This window comes from Gopherus flavomarginatus, chromosome 4 (genome assembly GCF_025201925.1).
Source record: "Gopherus flavomarginatus isolate rGopFla2 chromosome 4, rGopFla2.mat.asm, whole genome shotgun sequence".
In the NCBI taxonomy this organism is placed as follows: domain Eukaryota; kingdom Metazoa; phylum Chordata; order Testudines; family Testudinidae; genus Gopherus; species Gopherus flavomarginatus.
Window position 1 is genome coordinate 4,444,637 of NC_066620.1, and position 21,032 is coordinate 4,465,668.

A 21,032-nucleotide genomic window follows, 5' to 3' on the forward strand; every position below is an offset into this window, starting at 1 on the left:
CCAAAATCTCTTCCCCACGTAGAAACAATGATCAAGTCACTGCTTAGCCATCTCTTGGATAACCCAATAGCCTGGGACTTAATGTCTCATCTGCGATTTGGGGATAATACTCTTCTTCCCACCCCCACTTTGTCTTGGTCTTGTCTGCTTATGTCTCTATTTAGCAATTCAAGGCAGGGATGTGCTCGTGTTGTGTTTGTACAGCACCTAGCACAATGGGGCCTCGAACTCAGATGGGTCTTCTAGTTACTATGGTAATACAACACCAAACAGTTGCATCAACTTGGAGAACTAGTATAGCATGCCTATCAGGCAGCTGGAGGGCCTTATGGTTAAAGGACTGAAGAGGCTCCCAGGAGATCTAAGTTCTATTCCTGGCTCTGCCCTAGACTCCTGTATGACCCTGGACAAGTCCCTTAGGCCCAGTTTGGAGCCCAAATACCTGTGTGGATTGGGGCCTCAGTTCCCCATCTGTAAAATGGGGATAATAATAATTCCTTTCTCCTCCTCCTTTGTCTTGCTGATTTTTATGGTAGGATCTCTGTAGCAGGGACTGTCTACACTATAGACTTCTGCCAGCATAGCTATGTCTGTCAGGGGTATGAAGAAAGGCGATCCCTGACTGACGTAAGCCCCTAGTGTAGACGTGTTCCTGCCAGCCAAATTGCCCTTTCACTTTTATAGCTTATTTCACTCGAGGGGATGGATGCAGCCATATCACGAGAGCTCTTTGCTGGTGCGGTATGCCGTGATAGCTAAACTGGCAAAGCCTTCCAAGTGTAGACTTAACTACACTGGTAGAAAAAACAATTCAACGCAGGCCTCCAGTGTGGACAGGGTTATACCAGCTTCAAAGAGTTTATACTGGAAATAGCTTTAACAAAGCAAGCTCTGCCACAAGCAACACCTCAATCCCGGCACAACTCCATCCACACTCGGAGGTTTGCACTGATTTCAGTAAACTGGTTTTTCTTCCAATTTAATACCATCGGTGCAAGACTGAGTGTTTTCAGCACAGTGGGGCCCCAGTAATGGTTGGGGCCTTAAGTGCTATTACACTATAAGGGATATAGTAACTTCAGCACAGATAGCGCAGCTTGGCCCTGGGTTTAGACGGGGCTGATTTTCCTTGTCACTGTATACATCAGATGAACTTTTGACACACTGCAGGGGGGGTACGTGCACACTTTCTGGTGCTCCAGTGGACACGGTTCCAACCCTCCTTTCTGGAGCATTTGTTTACCGTTATTTGCCCCGAGACGCAGAGAAAGAAGACATCAGTGTGCTAAATGCGCAGTCCTGACCTCTATGAGATTGACATGCTGCTTTATCTCCTCTGGAATTATGGAGACGCTTTTTGTAGCTCCCCACACAAAAGCCATCCCAGAGGCTTCAATTTTCACAGCAGCATTCATGGCTGAAAGCTGCCAAAGGAGAATAATCACCATGTCCTCTGGCCCTTCTTAATTGTGAGCTCCTCCAGACAAATGCACCAGGCCACGAAACGGCTGGCCATAGCTACCATGCACTGGTAGCACCCTATAAGTGACATGGCACTTTGCACAGAAGAAGCCTGTTAGTATATTATCATTAAAATGATTATTGGCAAAGGACAAGTTCCTCTGTAGCCGTGGGTGCTTTTTGAGTAATCCGCTCGAACAGGAAAAGGAGCCAACCTTTCCTTTCTAATGTGTGTGGCTCTGCAAAGTCAGACCCAGAGCATTAAAATAATTGCCTCCCACGTGTAAGTGAACAATTAGCATGAGTATGTATGGCAGACTAGAGGAGCAGCATGGGACTCAGATACTTCCTGAAAGGAACTGAATACACATCTTTGCAAAGTGTCATTTTCCCCTCGCAGTCACTGTTTGCCCACCTGAATCACACGCAGGCTCCACCAATCACAAGGAGGAAGAGAAGGCAGCTGCACACCGAATCAAGCCAGGAAGCACCCTTCCTCTCTCCACAGGGTATCTGTGCATCACAAGGAGAACATTATTTCCTCAGGGAGGAAGGCTGTGTTTGTCAGGGACCCCAGGGAACTGATGAGGTGCTAATGTACGGGACTTTCAGTGGTTTCTCTGCCTGAGCTGTCAAATGCCATAGGTTGTGAGAACAGAATTACAGTGGGTGATCCAAAGGCTGGGTAAATACAGATTGGATGCAAAGACCACTACAATGGCAAGACCTGCTGTCCGAACACTGCTCACGCCAATCCTGCTGCATTTTCTAATTTGTTCTTGTGTCATGCTGCCTACTTGTAAACAATACACAATAGTGATCTTGCGCCAAATGAAAAAAATTGGCTGTGAGAAGGTGGCTGATCAGATATGTGGGGATTTCCATTGGGGAACGTATCAAGATGCCTGGCTGACTGGATAGGCAAACCGTGGGTTATAGCATGGATCAGAAGATGGGCTCATTGCAAAGGCAATTGAGACAACTGTCATCCTTGAGGGAAAAAAATGCAGAATGGTTAAGAGAAATTGAGGACAGAGAGTGGAGATACAGTAAATTCACAGCTCTGAGCAAAAAAGGGTTTTTTGGGAAAGCTTCCTTCTAAGAGACTCTTTTGTGATGTAAGTGTGCTGGTGAAGGCAAACAAAGTGTCAGGGGATGTTGTGTATCCTAACAGGCCCCTTCTTCAGTATGAACATTTAAGACAGAAAGATGGTGTCATGCTTGTAGCGCAATAAAAGAGCTTCTAAGGTCCAACCACAGGCCTTGTCTACATCGCAGTAATTGAGTTTCTGAAGTGAACTAACAGGTTGTGCATTAATTGGTCTCCTCAGATCCTGCTGGTGTGAACTAAGTTTTCATAGAATATCAGGGTGGGAAGGGACCTCAGGAGATCATCTAGTCCAACCCTCTGCTCAAAGCAGGACCAATCCTCAGACAGATTTTTGCCCCAAATGGCCCTCTCAAGGATTGAACTTACAACAGCAGGCCAATGCTCAAAGCACTGAGCTATCCCTCCCCCCTAAGTGCCCTTGGGGACTTTTAGTTCACACCAGCAGGAGCTATGCAGCTGGACTAATGAATGTGCAATGTATGTGTGTGTTCAGAAATGACTCCTCCATAGACCGCATTACTGTTCCATGTAGACAAGCCCTCAGTGACATATACCTGCAGCCACTGACATTAGGGAAACTGATGGGGAGCTAAAGGAGTAGACGTCAGAGCCACAATTCTGCACGTGGGTAACTTACAGTGCACAGAATTCATCCCTACAAAGTCAATGAGGACTACTCGTGTGAGTAAGGGAGTTCGCGTCTAGGGGCCATGTCCTCAGCTAGTGCCAACTGGAGTAGCTGCACTGAACTTGATTTACCGCAGCTCAGATTTGGGTCCTGATCCAAAGCCTGCTAAGTCAATGGGAGTCTGGTGAACATGGAGACGGTTTCTGTGTCCTGAACGAGCTGCATGAGACATTCCTGAGGAGCTGAAATTGTAACAAAAGCAGAGGCAGGCCATGGTCACAGTTCCATTCGCGTTGGGATAGCTGGTGAATATCTGTTAGGTTTGTGGTTCCCTGGACAGCTGTTTGATGGCCCTGGTGTAATGGTGGCATGTGCGTCTATCAGGCTGTGCTGGGAAGCCAAGGACAGAATCAGCCCTGAGACTGGACTACTCAGGCCTCCCTACATAAGAGAGTTTCAGGGCAGAACAGAGGCACGCTGGGGAGACGGTGCTTTGTTGTGCTGGGCCTGCTCCGGAGCCCATTGAAGTCAGTGGAAAGGCTCCCATTGAGCGGGGTTTGGATGGGGGCCCTCTGTCCATAAAGAGAGACTTCTGTTTCCATGGCTGTCAGTCTGGCACCTCTCCTGAGCCCTGCATTCACTTTAAAAGGAGAAAAAAAAACCACCCCTATTATCCGTCTGACTTTTTGGATGCTGTAGAAGCCAATTCCTCCCTCCGCTCACCATCTCACACACTGCATACATAAAGGAAATGCTCCTATACATGTGCTCTGGGAATTCCAGTCCCAGATGTCTATGTAAATCAAACTGACGTGCACTATAGCACTCTCCATGTGGCTGGAGCTGTGCAGTGCTTTGTTAATTCAGTCTGTAAGGGGGACATCATTGAAATGTCAGCTCCCTTGAAAAGAAGCATATTGCTGCTGAGGGTGTGGAGCTGCTATCCCTCCAACAGCTTAAAAAGCACATAAATCAGAATGCGCCTGCTAGCAAAATATCACACACCCGACTCCACACTGGCGTTGCCACCAGATCTTGCACACTCAAAACTCCCATTTAAACAAAGGGAGCAAGGGCCACAGGACTAGGACATTGATCGTTGAAATGCAATCAACTTATGGCTGAAAAATTATGGTTTGTTCTGTAGCACTTTACATAAGAACATAAGAGTGGCGATACTGGGTCAGACCAAAGGTCCATCCAGCCCAGTATCCTGTCTTCCGACAGTGGCCAGTGCCAGGTGCCCCAGAGGGAATGAACAGAACAGGGAATTGTCAAGTGATTAAAAGTCCCAGGCATGGACCTATTGTGTTAGGCATTGTGCAGACACAGGATGGAAAAATAATCCATGCCTCAAAGTGTTAAAAACGATGCCTGTGTGTGTTTCCTTTCTTTCTTTTGATTCTATTCTATATAGGTTCTTATACTAGGCTCATCGCCATAAGTGTCTGAGCACCATCTAGAAGTGCATTAAGTGACATGACTAACATCTGTTACGTTTGTTCTCTCATCCTCTCCCCAGGGTTTTGTTTTGGAATTGTTTTTATTCTCTCTCTTTCCCACATGTTGCTCTGTCTAGGCCAGAGATGGCAAGGTCAAATAAATGCCCCTTGCAGGTCGGGCAGAAGGTGGTGAGATTTGGTCCTTACTTCCTGGGAGAGCTTATTGCCTAGTCTTGGATTGGTCCCCGGGATCTCATTGTCGCCTGCGTGGCAATGGCATTATTTTGGGGATAGGCTTGTCCTGGCTGTAGCGCCACTGACTTCTGTGGAGCTATGAGCGTTTACACGGGCACATGAAGTGTATGAAGTTAAGTAGGTGGGTAAGTCTTTGCAGGATTGGGGCCTTCTTGATGAATCGCTTAAAGTGACTGCTTCACGAACCGCCCACTGGCTGAAAAGTGTCTGCCAGAATGAGCTGGCAAATAGTTACCAACAATGACCATGCTCACAAAAGACAGGGCTTGGGTTGCAAATGATTCAGAAACCGAAAATGGAGCTAAATTTGTAACAAAATATTATTGGCAACATGGAGTCCAACCAGCTCCAACATTCTCTATTAGGAAAAACCTCAAAAGAGTAAATGATTCGTCAGAGCCAGGCAGTTTGCATAAGGAAAACCTCAGCATTAGAAAACAAAAGCCTTGAAATGGAGAAATGCAAATCTATGGACTGATATAACCACTAGGGCAAGCTAGTCAGCTAAGAGTCCAATCCTGGCAAAGGAGCCTTTCCGCTAGTATGCTCCCTGGTAAAATAGCTCAGATTTATTGCTGTCCTGAGGGGCTCATGGTGACGTTCGAGGGAACTTGAGTCAGCTGAAGCCCCCAAAGTAATATTTAAACTGCTCTGAGGGCAGGAGTCAAGGAGGCTTGTATTGCATGATGCAAAATGCAGCTTTATGAATGAGATCGTTGCTAAACTACCTGGTTTTGATTCACCGGGGGTCACAGGAATAGTTTTCCCTATTTCAGCATTCACGCTCCTTAACTCAAACTGAAGCTTGGTCAAACTATCAGCAGTTCAGCTGGTTCCCCTTCCATGAGGCTATTCCACTTCACACCAGCTGAGGATCTAGCCCTGAAAAGGCCTTTTCTGTGTGCGTTTTGTTAACTTCTGAGACTGGGTGGGCAGAGTAATAATGAGAAAACCCGGACCACCTTAAAATGTTTGCCTTGTTTATGGCAGGCACATGTGAGCAGCTTTTGTCTCTCTTCATTCTGAAAGCTTTAAGTGTAAAGACTTTTTATTTGAAGAAATCCCTACTGCTTAGGTAGGTGCTGTTTGCCCATGTGAATGGGAGCCGGTGGACAAGATGTACAGTTCTTTGCTTTAAAATAGCTCCTTACTTTTTAGTCCATCCCGTTGTACACAGTCCCAAGCCCCGGGGCCTTTCAGATTCATCTGTAGGTAAACACACCGTGACAGGCTGCAAACCTATAACCAGCGAGAGTTGTCACAGCTGTGGCCTGTAAGGATGCGTCCAAACGCCAAGCCTGCTTAGGAATGTTTGCTGTCACCACCAGCTGTGGGCAGCAAATATTTTCCATCGCGTACCAAGTAAAAGGTCTCATAGTATACTCCACACAGATCACTGACAGCCTGGCTCTGTAGCCTTCTTGGCTTAGGAGACACCTACTCTAAAGAGCTGTGGAGACAAGATGGAAGGGCTTTGAAGAGCTCTGGTTAGTTTTGTTCCTCTTTGGCCGTTTAATGGCTCCATTCAACATGCAATCAAATTTCTTGAGTTCATCTCATGCCCGTATTTATTAGTTTGCTAGCCAAGGGACGGCCTGTTCTTCCTGCATGGTAGAGCCAGATCTGTATGGAAACCATTAGAGGCTGCATAATACTCAGTCACTGTTTATTGTGTGACTTGGGCTGTAGCAGGACAGACATTTTCCAGTTTGCCCAGGACACTGAAACCTGCGTTCAGGAGTTCCACAGAGGAGGCAAAGTTCAGGACCCAGCAGAGTCAGGAGCTAAGAGACAAAACTGCAGTAACTTGTTATGTGTCCAGCTATCTCAGCACTCACTTCCCCTGAGTTCATTCTGAGTCCAGCTTGTATTTTGTGAATGAAGGGATGCAGCCTTACACGAAAACATCTTTAAAGAGGCAAATCTACTTTATATCTTCTCGTTAAAACTCAGAGACAATGGAGTCCTGGCCCACAATAGTAATAATAATAAATAATAATTTACAACCTGCCCAGGAGAGTTGCCTAGCAGAGGAAGGGAAGCTACACTTGCCCCTCTATAGTTTGCTGGAAAAACCTCTGTACACCACAGGCCCCACTCCTCCTCTGGTGTAAAGCACTATAGCTTTATGGAGTTAATCCAGCTGAGGATCAGGCCCATTTAGTCTAGTTCTTGGTTCAGAGGAAGAGTTAAATTCCTCCCTCCATTTAACTCCACTGGTTTCAGTGGAGTTACATCAAGGATGAAGTTAGCCCAAAAGGCATAACTCCAGAAATTCTGAAAGAGGTTGAGCATTTCCTGGGTGAAGCTGAGCGCTACCAGCTTCCATTGACGTCACTGAGAACTGAGAGGGCTGAGCACCTGGCCCCTTGCAGGAAGGGGTACTGAAATTGACCGGTCAAGAAAATCACATAAAACAAAGTTTGTGAATAGAACTGATGAAAAATTTTCCAACTGCACATTTTTTCACTGGAAAATCCCATGTTGTCAACATTCAAAATTTCAGTGTCACTGTGTAGCTTTAGATGACTTTTTTTTTTTGCTAATATTGGGGAGGAGGGAGGCATTTTTAAAGCATTAGAAAAGAGCATTATCGGAACAGAACATTTCAATTTTTCATTTTCAAGCAACTTTTCATTTGGAAATTTATTTTCATTATAATATATTCCCAAATTTAAAAAGTCAAACCCGGAACAAAACATTTTGATTTTAACAAAATGGAACATTTTGATTGTCCTGAAATTATTATTATTCTCCAAATTTTTTTTTTTGCAAGACATTTCAAAATGTTGATTTGTCATCACAGTTCGGGACAAAACAAATTTTTGAAATCTCAAAGTTTTTCGTGGGATGGAAATCCTGTTTTCCGGCCAGCTCTGCTTGTGCACTTATTTACAGTATACTGCACATTAGGAACCACACTCATGTTTGCACAGTGATGCTAAGCAGCACACAGTTAGGGATTTAGATCTGCTCTAGGAATCATTTGTGGGAAGTTCTCCGGCCTGTGTTGTACAGAAGGTCAGAGTAGGTGATCCCAGTGGTCCTTTCTGGTCTTGGAACCTATGATGGATCCAGTGGCCATTAACCTCAATGGAAATATTTCCATTGACCTTGGTAAGCACTGAAATGCACCCTTCTTGCAGTAATCTTGCTACCAGTTTCTTCTCATTTCCTCATTTTCTGCATGGTAATTTCATTGCTCATATTGCAGCATTTTTCAAATGGAGCACAACTAAAATCACACCTTAACTACGTTTCCCTAACTCAAAAATGTTGCATGAAAAATATTTTTGACAAATTATTTTTTATTTTTTCCATCACTAATACTTTGGCTGAGAAATGGCTTTTCAAATGAGACAAACATTTTTTGGGGAAAAAATGGCTTTGAAATTTTCCACTCTTTGTGAGTAAACATTTCATATTTGGTTGGGGGTGGGGAGGATTTCTCAGAAAACCACCACAATTTTCAGTTCATTTGAAATGTTCCATGGAAAAGGATTCCCAGTAACAAAGCTCTTCCTAGAGAGGCACAACTGGTAAATTTCCTATAGTAATGCAGTATGGTAAAAATGGGTTCTGAAATATTCCAAGTTTAATCGACATCGTCTCATGTGGTGCTCATGTTTCAAATGGTGGACGAGCCCACTTGGCATGCAATGGAATGAGATGCTCGCATGCATAAGAACGCAAGATTTGCCACATCACAGTGGAACAATCGAGTTGAATCAAGTATGCTCTCCACTTTCCGGCATTGGCCTACATCTGGTGCTTCATAGCATTAGCTCTCAAACCACCGTCCATGAGCCACTGGGGACAATAGCACTTCTAAGGGGTGTGAGGAGCAGTTTTTGTCCCACTGGGGCAGTTTCTGTCAATTGCCCATTCCAGGCATCTTTGAGGGCTTGCAAAGCCAGAGTCATTTTGTATCCAACCACCACGTACCTCTCTGCACCCTGTGCAGCTCCAGATCTGTCTTCATGTACATTGGCTGTCCAGTTGGAGGGGCAATGTCCAGCCCAGGTAGATGTTCACACACTCTAGCACTGACTGAAAAATAGCACTGCAGCTGCAGTGGCGCAGGTGGTGGGCTGCTGAGTATCTCAGGTTCCAGGCCGGATTGTACTTGGGTGGCTAGCAGAGATGACCCAGGCCTGCTGATCGTGTGCGGGGCAGAGTGAGGGCAACCGGCTTCAGCAGTGTTACTGAGCATGCTCAGTCCATGTGAGTATCCTCAGTACAAGCCAAACAGCAAGTCAGGGGGAGGGCATGTGACCCCACATGCCCCCCTGCCTCCACACGTTGCCTCTGCATCCAAGGTGGAAATTACATCTCCAGCGTAGATGTACCCAGTGTCTGGTTTGTTTTCAGTGTAAATTCAAGCAGGGTCAAATCTGAGGAGGCTGCCAACACTGGGAGGGTGGCAAACCCACTGATGGACAGAACTTAACTGTTAAATAACATGGAAAAATCAGAGCACTGGGGAAATGCAGGCAACAACCGGAGATTTGGCACAAGGAGATGGAAGAGGACAAAGTAGCACAGATTCAAAAGTAGGGGGAAGTAACCAGTTGGCCAGTTCACCTTCCATGACAGTGAGGCTATTCCCAAACACTGCCTTGGTAGTACCTTTGCCTGTAGCCATGCACTCTGGTTGCAGCAGGAGGGAGTGTGGGATCTGGCAACTGAAATGGAAAGTGTTCATGAAAAAATAGCTGACTCAAGAACAGTTTGAGTCCGTTTGCAACAGTTTGAGCATGGAACAGTTTGAGAATTACTGCTTCAGTGAAAGGTAAAGAATGCACCCCTGATTCCTGCCACCACCCAGGTGAAGATTAAGGTATGTCTAAATTAGAGCTCCTTGGAAATTATCCATAGAAATAATTTTTTTACTTGAAAAATGGCTGTTTTGTCTAAAAGGCCATTGTCAATGAAATATTTTAGCTATTCATTGAAAAACCCCAACATATTTCAGTTTCTGGGAACTGAAAATGAAACATTTTTGGACACGTTTCTGTTTTCAGCAACTGCAAACAAAAAAAATTAGTGGCCCATTGAAAAAAAAGGTTGGTTTCATCAAAGCCATTTTCCTAACCCCCTGACATCTTTCTGGTTTTGTTTGCTGAAAACCAAAAGCATCTGTAGCTCATTCCAGGACTCTAAACAAGTTTGTGGGACTTTGTTACTCAACTAAACTTGGAAACACCAAGTGCCTCTCTCAGCATCTTCTGCGGTTGCTTTTTATCTGTCTTATAATTAGTAAGGGGTTGAAGTCAATGGAGCGTCCTACATCACACCAGATGAGGAGACGGCCCCTTAATTTTAACACTTTTAAATTCTTTAATATACATAAAATGGCCACATGACAGAGCCACTTTGATGAATATGTTAACCTTATATTTTTAATACCAAATCTTTTGTTCCGGACCTCATCCCAGCTGCCTGTACATCTTGTTTACCTAACTAAATGTGGTAGTTGAGAGTACTTATAGAAGGAGATCATGTGAGCCACAGTAAACAACCAACAGATGCAGGGTATTTATTTTGTTGTAGAGCCTTTTCATAATTTTTCATAAGTCACAACAGTTGTTTTGCTTACAGACTCCTCAGAGGGGCCTTTATTCTGTACTGGCTTCCTAAAGCACAGTAGGCACCTGTTATCGGCAACCAGCTGAATTATAGTGCTCATAGGAGAGCCAAATTGAGATAAGAATGGGCCAGGTCCTCAGCTGGTGTGATAGCTCCACTGACTTCAAAGGATCCACCATGCCCACTGAAACCAGCGGAAAGGTCGGCTCATCACTTTGGCATTGGTCTTCTATTATAATAGCCCAGGAAACAGTCCATTCATACAAAGCACAAGATCCAAGTTGCTTTTCTAGATCTTAATTGTAAATCGTCTTGTAGTAGCCAATGACAACAATGGGCAAACCCTGGAATTCCATCCCCAGGGAGTGGGGCTCTCTACTGCTTCCACGACCACTGTGCTCCTGCTCTGCAGAGGGTGATGGGGTGGGTCTGCGTAGGCAGCATAGCCCGCACCCTGTCCTGCTCCTCTGCCAGCGCTTATGGCAGTCCATGGGATCCCACCTGTCGCATGAGCTGACGACTGGCTACACTCCCCAGGCATAAGCCTTATGGGTCAGATCCTTAGTTGGTGTAAACTGTGGTGCCTCCATTGAAGTCAAAGAGTGAGTTCTTCACCACGTAAAAGGGCTGGAGTGGTGTAAAGGGACCCCATATCCATATGGAGAAGACACTGCAGAAGAGAGACATACCATGCTCCAGCCTTGGGGGTGTGCTGGGGCTGGGAGAGATGGGGTAGGGTGGGACGGGACTGACGCATGTAGCACCGAATGGGATTCCAGACAGCACTCCACCTGGGGAGACTGCTGTATCTTAGACAGGCCTTCAGGGCTCTCCTAGCTACCTCTGAGTGGCACCGAACAGAATCTCAGGCACTGCGTCCAATGAGTCCAGGGGAATGATTAACACGCTGTTTATCCCCACGTTGCGATCATAAATGAAGATGGTAAGAAGTTGGGGCATAGCTCTGATTGCTGCAGGGTCTCACTAGGCATTTCTCCCCTGGTTGATACATGGCTGTTTATCATTCTGTTTATTAGAGCCAGTCAACAATTTTCACACAAGAAGTACGTTTTGTCAACCCGGGGCCTTTTCTCCTCAAAAGAGACTAAAAACAGCAGTGGTGGCGGCACAGGTGAACCGCCTGTGACCAGAGAATGAGCCTAGCATCTCAGCTAGGATTGTAGTCAGATAACTGGCCTGCGAGCCCAAACGTGCTGTCCTGCTGGGAATTACACCTCCAGCTGCAGGGTAAACATACCCTAAGAGACTTGCCGAAGGTGGTGCAGGAAACCTGTGGCAAAGCACATAATTGAACTCAGGCCTAACCACCGAGCCATCCTTCCTTTCAAAGGTATTTAGGCACTGAAGTCCCACTGACGTCAATGGGAGTTAGGTGCCTAAATACCTTTGAGAATCTAAGCATTAGGGCTTCAGAGTGTTTTGGATCAGAAATTTATAGACCTTTCCTCCCTCAGCCCCTGAAAGTTTCTTGGCACACAAGCAATATATCCAGACAGGCAGCAGGACCCAGCTGGCACGTCTTCACTTTGTATATTCATGTAACTCAGGCACCTCCAATTGTTCTGGTGCCTTATTTTGCCCTGTGGTGCCAGCACTGAATCCTGCAGTTCATTCAGTTAGCTGCTGCTATGGGATTTGCAATCATTACAGAGGGGAAGAACATTAGAGTGGTGCCTGGAACATTGACCACACCTAAGATAGTGATTGCTGCTGGTATTCTTGCTATTATGTTACGTTTGCGGTCGCTTAAAAAAAGGACCCACATGAACTCAAAATGTACTTAAAATCCAGAATAAAACAAAAATACCGTGTATTAGGAAAAGCCACTCCTCCAGCAACGCAACGGACACACATAGGACCAGATCCTCAACCCTGGTCATTCTGCTATGTGCTGTTCAAAGCAGATTTCATGCTCTACCTCCCTGTTTTTCACTGACATTGTAAATGTCAATGAAAAAGTCCACTAAAATTCCAAATTCCAGAATAGTTTGACCAGTCCTAGCACCGTGTGACTTAGCTGACCTATCACACCACTTCGCTTTCACAGGCACACTGGTGAACAGTTTTCAAGCACGATTGTTTGTGCAAAACAGCTGTTGTGCAATGCTGAATACTCAGCAAATTTGCAAAAAGTGGAGTCAGTTTGTGGACTATTCCTCAGTAGGAAAAAGGGCTAAATTCATTAACATTGTGAAGTGTTTGCTCAACGCAAGTTGTGCGGCATAATTAATTGGATATTTTGGAGCATGTAGCGATTTTCACATGCAAGAGGCAACATGCGTGTTTATTACATGATCACATTTCCAATATATGTGCATTTGGTTAAAAAAAGCATAGCTGTAAAAACGTTATTTTTTTCTCCCTTGTGCATTATGTTAAATGGAATTTAAACTGGTTCTCTAAAAAGTGACTTGATAAAAATCAGCTTTTCATGCTGATTGAGCTAAAAGTCACAGAGAGACAAAGTTGCTCTAGTTTTCACAGGAAAAAAACCGTTTTGTAATCCCCATAAATTCAGTTTGGACTCTAAATCTCAGGTTGGGTTCTTTCCTTCTTACACATCAAAGGTGGCCAGCTGAGCCTGAGAAGGAGCCAGAGTTTACCAGTGTGCATTGCCAAAGAGCCACAGAAATACGTCAGCAGCCCCCCATCAGCTCCCCTTCCCTCCTGCTCCCAGTGCCTCCTGGCCACCAGCAGCCCTGCCGATCAGCGCCTCCCCCTCCGTCACTGCATCTCCCGATCAGCTGTTTCATGGCGTGCAGGAGGCTCTGGGGGGGAAGGGGGGAGCAAGGGCATGGCAGGTTCAGGGGAGGAGACGGGAACGGGTGAAGTGGGGGCAGGGCCTGTGGCAGAGCCAGGGGTTGAGCCATGAAAACCCCATGGCCCATTGGAAAGTTGGCACCTGTAGCTCCAGCCCCGGAGTCGGTGCCTATACAAGGAGCCGCATATTAACCTCTAAAGAGCCGCCTGTGATTCCGGAGCCACAGATTGGCCATCCCTGTTATACATCATACCCTGTCAAGAGAGGACTCCAGTCCAATCCTATCTTTTGAAACTCCATTCTTTTCAAATTATGCCCCCACAACCCCACTGAGGGCCTCATTTGACCTGAAGATTCTTCATTACTGGCAATGAAGAAGGAAAAGCAGCAGAGGGGAAGGGGGAAGAAAACTAGCCTTCTATATCCCAGGCTGAGAATGCAGATCTCTGGCAGTTAGCGAGACAGCTTTGTCTTGTGAGCAGCGCTGGCATTCCTGAGAAACAATAAACATGAAATCGCCCCATTTGGACTGTCACTTTTCAGGGTAGAACCACCTTTTAAGGGATTATGTGAGGTTTCCTCCTGCCCTGCTGATTAATCAGAGACATTGCCCTTGGCTCTATCTTCCCTTTAGGCCCCAATCCTGCAGCTAACGTTGCGGGAGGCAAGCACACTTTTGCCCCCAGATCTAGTCAGTGACATTATCAGAGCCTTAGTCAGCAGCGGAGGAATGGAAGTCGCACCATGCCTTGAAGATAACTGCTGGCAGTGCCTGCTCCCTGTTGATCCTGGCAGGGATTTTCAAACAGCAGCTGTTTTACAAACCACACTCCAAAATGTCATCCATATCTCAAGACCGGGGATGAAATCCTGGTCCCATTGGTGTGAATGGTATATAATGCCTATTGACTTCAGCGGGGCCAGGATTCCACCCCCCACCCCCCGCACACCTCGAATACGCACAAGGCCTAGGACATGGTCAGACATGACTTTGGAAGTGTCCTACCTGAATATCCAGCTGGAGGAGCTATTTCCAATGAAGCTGATTGATCTTTACATTAACACTGAGTCTCCAGCTTGTCTGGGAGACACCTCCTTCTATATAAGAAAACGTACATCGCTGAGCATCCGCTACAAAGCACCTGAGCTAGAGAGGGACGTGAGACCAAAGAATTTCTAGGACCATCTTTATGCCTCCTCTGGGTAGGTTCCCTGGGGGGGTGGTAGTAGGGAGGGAGTATAGGGATATAGCTATCTATAGGTATAATCTGCCTCTCAATACAGAGGAGCTTGGAAGGCTGGGACATCTAGTGGATGGGATATTTTTGGAAGTCATCTCAGGCCCCATATGTAGGTATCATCCTCGAATGGAGGGAGCATTGATCAATCATAACGCCTCCTGGCACCAGCAGTTGAGTCAGACTCCAACTCCTTCCAACCCAGCTCCAGCTTGTGAGAACCATCATATAAACCCTTAACGTGAATGGGAAATTCATGATAATGCGAAAAAAGTATAGCCCATGTTCTTTGTGGCTATTGCAGGGGCAACACAGGCGAGGCGTGTCAACCAGCAGGAACATCACATGTATTAAGGAAATTAGGTTTCCTTGCACTCTTGATAAAGTATTTAAATTATAAAATTTTTGCGTACGCCAGACTCTTGCTTTCTCAGCCTCGTTAAAGCCTCAGAAAATGTTTTCACGAATTATGAAGCCCCATTAAATGTTGAATCTAATTAGGAGAGACTTAGCTGTGGAGTTCTTCAAATAGTTAAGTAAATATTATACAATCTAATTGTAGTAATTCCCTTATGGTGCCACTGTCAGGGACCTTTCTTATTGCCAGGGTAATTCCACAAATATGGGAAAAATTCTACCCACCGCAGAGTGTCGCGTATTGAAGTAGTCCCCTAGTTGAATCGATGAGAGCTGTAAGTGGCCAGGTAAAGTGATTTTCTGACATACCTCTCGGAAATAAGCATGTATTTGAGGAATTGTACAAACATCTCTTTGAAAAACAGTGCTGAAATATGGAGTCATCTATCAGCAATGAAGATCACAGATGTGATTAAGGCACTGGAGAACTGGTTCAGGTCTCTCTCTGCCACAAACTTTCTATGTGGACTTGGTCAAGTCATTGAATCTCTCTCTCCCCCAATTCCTTATCTGTACAGTGGGGGTAATAATACTTTATCTATCTTGTGTATTTATATGAGCAGCTCTTTGGGGCAGGGACTGTCTTTTACTATGGGTATGTACAGGGCCTTACACCATAGGGCCCTCTCACTACGGGCTTTTTAGTGTGATTGTAATGTGAACAGCGAGTCAGAAAAATAACAATATTACGCTGCTACTGAGAAACCTGTCATTATGCAAGGCACTGCATTTAGCCATATGCAGTGGAAATCGATCAACTTCATGAAAAAACTCGTACAGATACAAACAGACATCATCTTCCTTTCCAAACGGCTGCTACTCTGAAACCAATAATATTACTGATTGCAGCAGGTTTATACAGCATCCAAAATAGCTCCATTTCAGCTTGCTGGGCCAAATCCTGCCCCGATTTGCATACAATGCCTCGCCATTGTAGCAAAATCTCTGTGTTGTAGCAACATGATCTACAGAAATGTACAAACCGTTCTGCATTTCCCATGAAACCAGCACCACTGGGTTTTTGCCAGCCAGCATCAAAACTACCAGCTTTTCTATATCTACAAATGTCAGGTATATTTCAGCTCTGATAGGCTAGCAATGGGAATGTTCTACCTTTGGAAATTGGGGCTCAGCACCCATATATATATATATATATATATATATATATATATATATATATATATATATATATATATAAACTAGTACAACTTTGAATATAAACAAGGGCTAAAATTCTCGTCCTTGCTCCAGTCCCTGTATGCTGGGTAATAGGCTAGAGTGACATAAAGGGGCTCTGAACGTGCGGGATCTGCCTGGGGCAGAAATCTTCCAGAGCAGGCACTGAGGAAGCCAGTGGCAGGCTGTCTCTTGAGGACCACCTTGCAAGCCCTGGAATAGGGCATGACAGGTGTAGGGCTGGGGATGTGTGGGACATGTCTAGCTATCTAAAGTTACATGTACATGCAGGGCTTAAATTCAGCTGGAGCTGTCTGGAGCAGAGTTCTGGTAAATATTTCCACCCCTCCCTGGAGTTTCCATAGCATGTTGTGTGTGTGTATGGGGAGGGTGGTGTATGTGGTGGGCTCTGGGAAATACTCTATATGAATTTAAGTCCTGTGTATATATAAAACCAGTGAGGCAGGGTGCTGTTATACGAGAGAATTGCTGCCATTGTTAATCAGATTTATCGCACTCCAGCTTGATTACTGCTTCAAATCCTCAGATAAGTTGATTCAGCCATAGTGTTAATACATTATCAGATGAATGTCTCAATTGATCCTGACGATAACGTTTACAGCACTGTACAAGAATACAATGATGCCTCCCTCATCTACTTGTTTAATGATGATTCTTTTCTCCTCATTCCCTGCTTCCTTTCATTATTAAAATACCATACTACTTACTGGCAAATAATTGATTTCTATTGGAATGAAGAGAGAGTAAATTCCTCTGTACAAGGAACATTTATTTTGAAATTATTCAACACCAGTGCAATTGGGAGCATTTGCTATCTTGGATTAATTGTTATAATTACAGGCGGAAGGAAGTTAACTACTTGGTATGTTGTCAAGAAAAAGGCAAGAAAAAGGTTTGTTTCCCCTCTAAAACAAACCTAAATGAACACAATTTATTAGGCTTGGCAACTGCACATGTCCTATCACTATTTTATTTAGGGATGGGCATAGCATCTTGGATAATGTGACAGATGCCTGAGCCCTACATCAACCATTAAAGCAAATCTTTTGTAGAGTTTGAAAAAACGATATTAACTAAAAATGTGATTTTTATAACAATGTTGGTTTACATTCATGCCTTAGGTTATACAACAAAGAAAACAAAACAAACAAAGCCACTCAATGAATCAAATGAACAAAAAAAACAAAAACAAAAACAAAACCCACCTTTCCTGGGTAGACACAGTTTAGAGGTTTCAGAGGGGTAGCTGTGTTAGTCTGTATTGGCAAAAACCATGAGGAGTCCTTGTGGCACCTTAGAGACTAACAAATTTATTTGGGCATAAGCTTTCGAATTTACATCTAAATAAATTTGTTAGTCTCTAAGGGGCCACAAGGACTCCTCAATTTTACAGTTTAGAGAGTTAACTTTGGAGCTCCCAGGTGCAATCCAAGATGTGTGTGTCTCTGTTTCTTACACACACAAGCAAAATATGGCAATATACCCTCAGATGCTGGGTGATATGAAGTGTTTAAGGCTATCAAATTTTCAGTGTTGCCAGCTAAGAGAATATATGAAGATTTTTTAGAATAGCTCATTTTTTAAAATGTCTTTACTACAACTGGCTTTCTTGTTACAGTAAAGATGGGTGCTCCTATAATGACTTGTAATGCAAATAAAAACTAAAATTAAATTTAAATTAAATATTAGTTAAAAATTGAAGTGGAAAAATCATTTCTCAGCAACCAACCAAATACATTTAAATAAAGCAATGTCAGGTTGTGTATACACTGCTACAATATTTCACTTTTACTGTCTTAAGATGTGTGTAATAATGTTTTTTCCAATGCAAGAATAGATGACACTTTTAATTTTAACAGGTTTCTTTAAGCTGCCATTATAAAGGCTGCTCTTGTAGAATAAATGATAAGGAGGTGGAAGCTGTAAAAAGGAATATGCCTCTCAAATAAGCAGAAACACCCTTTGCTGCCAAAAGGAGCATCTGAAAAATGTATGCTGGTTCGAGAAGAGGTTTGTTTTTCAGGTCCTGGGATTTCTTTGCTCTTTCCTCCAAAGGGCAATTTTTCTCCCCTTCAAGTCTGAAAAATCAGACTTCATATGGGCTAGATTCTCCCATCCTTACATTTCATACATCTTACTGCTTGAGCAGCCATACCAAAATCAGTAGGACTAAGGAGCAAGGCATTACTCAGTGAGAGTAAGCACTGAAGAACCTGGCCCTACAAACCCAAGGGCCATATTTCCAGCACATTCAAACCAGCCTCCATTTGAGTGTACCCACTTTTATGCATTCAAACCACTGTGCTCCCAAAAGTGGCAAGGTACCCATTTTGTGCATGCCTAGCCTTCATTTACAAACTCACATAGATGTAAGAAATGCTGTTTCTCTCTCTCTCCATATCTGTTGTGCTCATTGCAGTAGTATCTGGGCACCTCAATGCCTGATGGGCGCATACAGACAACACTTTGTGTGTGCAAAGTGGGAAAGGATTAATTATGTGTATGCTTGCAAAACCAGCTTCTTGTGCAATGGTGAACACAAGATAACAGAAACCATGGTGGAAGTGTGACCTCAAATGTATTTCCAAGTTTGGGGGTGAGCAGGTCCAAAGTCTTTCCCAGTCCCACCTCAACAGCCAGTGTCTAGCCTCTCTCTGGCGTATACAGTAGCTGTTCAGCCCATAAAATGGGATCTCCTCTAGTTAGGGCAAAATCCAGTCACATAAATAAATCTAGGTTTGATGAATAGTGATTTTTAAATAAATCTAGGTTTGACTAATAGTGATTTTTTGTGACCTGAAATGTTATCCATCTTACTCATTAGTGAGTCACCTCCCCTGGAAGCTAGTGATGTTTTCTCTCTCTCAGTAGTAAACAGACATAATAAGAAACAAAGTCCACCTCTCATTCTACCCTTTGGGCTCTGTGAAGTGCCTGGGGATGACACGAGACATTGTAGATGAGGCCCCAATCCTGCAAAGACTTAAGACTTTGCAGGATCGAGGCCTAAATCTATATCTTTTGTCATCTCTGTTTGTTTTGCCTGCCTTCCTGACTTTGCTGGGAGTACACGTCCTGTGCTCATCGTGATGGAGAAATAAAAAGGAATTTAGTTCCAGATCCTGAAAGGTATTTGGGTGCCTAATCCCCACTGGAACCTGTCAGGAGCTAGGCCTTAGTTCCAAACCGCCTTCGTGAGGAAGGCAGCGTAATTGTGTCCAGAGGTCAACTTGTCTCTCCAGAACATCAAAACCATGAAGATGTTTTATCATTTAGCTAATCTCTCTATCTAGGCCCCGATTCAGTGAGCAAAAGTTTAACTTTATCCCCTGACGCCCTTTCAGGAAAAGCCTCCCAATTCAGGACAGCCGGTAAACTTACTTAAGTACGCTGCTGAATTAGGGGGCCAACTTTCTTATATGGCCACATCTCCAAGCTGAAAAATTGATGGCACAATATGGTTCATAGTATTTTTAAAATAACGGATTTCAGCCCTTTCTTTGCTTCTCTCAGTTCAGTTAGGGTCCATGGTTTAAGGCACAAAATTGTCTGTTTGCAATGATTTTATTTCATGTGTTTCTAACTACGTTTTGGAAGAGCTTCCTGTTTTTCCTTCTCTGCATTCAGAGTGTGTGTAAAAACAGTAGCACTTTAGCTCTGCCTTGTATAGTTAAAGTGATTCAACCCTCCCTGGTGTTCATAAGACTATACCTGTATAAGATGCTTTCTGGTACAGCTATTCCCATATGGGAAGGGAAATAGACCACCTTTATATGAGTGCAACTGCATCCACACTACAGACTGTATCGGGGTAACTATTATAGTTAAAAAAAATCACACCCCTGATTTATATTGGTATAGAAACAATGTGTAGACAGGCCTGTGAGGCTGATGTATTGAACACAAAGGGATTAGCTTGAGAGACTGGGTGCAGGGCTTAATTTGTAATGAAAGAGGTGCCGGGACTCAAGCAATTTTTTTACATTCATAACTGATGCAGGCAGACTAGAGGTGCTGGAACTACGAATGGCCAAGCCTTGATGTGCTGGGGTTTAGCTCTGGCAAGTCCTGGCACAAATTAAGTGCTGGACAGGTGGAAGAAAGAAGAATTACAAACCTAAGGGCTAACCTTCTAAAAACAGGAAGCAAAATCCTTTTGCCAAATTCAATCCATTTTGTTTCTAAGGCTGCATCATTCTCACTCTTCCCAAAGGAAAATAAAAATTCCCAACTAATGTTTCTCGGCCATTTTAATTAAACAATAGATACAGGAATAATTAGTGGAGTATCGATTTTTCACAATTGCCGTATGTTTTTGAAGGAGGAAATGCTATCTATGCTGTAATTAAGCAACTGGTGTGGTGTGACCACTGCCGGTCATGACCAATGTTGTCTCATTGATTCCTTTTACACCCTCATCTCTCTCTCCATCTGTCTCTTGTCTTATACTTTGATTGTGAATTCTTTGATTCAAAGGCTGTCCTTTTGTTCTGTGCTTGTACAGCACCTAGCACAATGGGGCTCTGGTCCATGACTGGGGCTCCTAGGTATCACTACAGGGCAAAATATGAAATAAATTAATAACAATTCACCCCATGCTGAGGGGCAACACAGACCTACTGCCATTAAAATCTCCCTTCAGCCCCCAAAATGAGGCTTACGTGAGATCTCAGGTTTCAGAGTGGAAGCAGTGTTAGTCTGTATCAGCAGCCCTTGTGGAGTCTCTAAGGTGCCGTGAGTATTCCTCATTTTTTAATGAGGTCTCAGGGTATATATCTACACAGCAAAGAAGACCTGTGGAAGTGACTCTCAGAGACCAACTCATGGGACTTGAGCTCATGAGGCTCGTGCTGTGGAGTTAATAATAGCCATGTGGTCATTTGGGCTTGAGCTAGGGCCAGCAAAGGGGAAC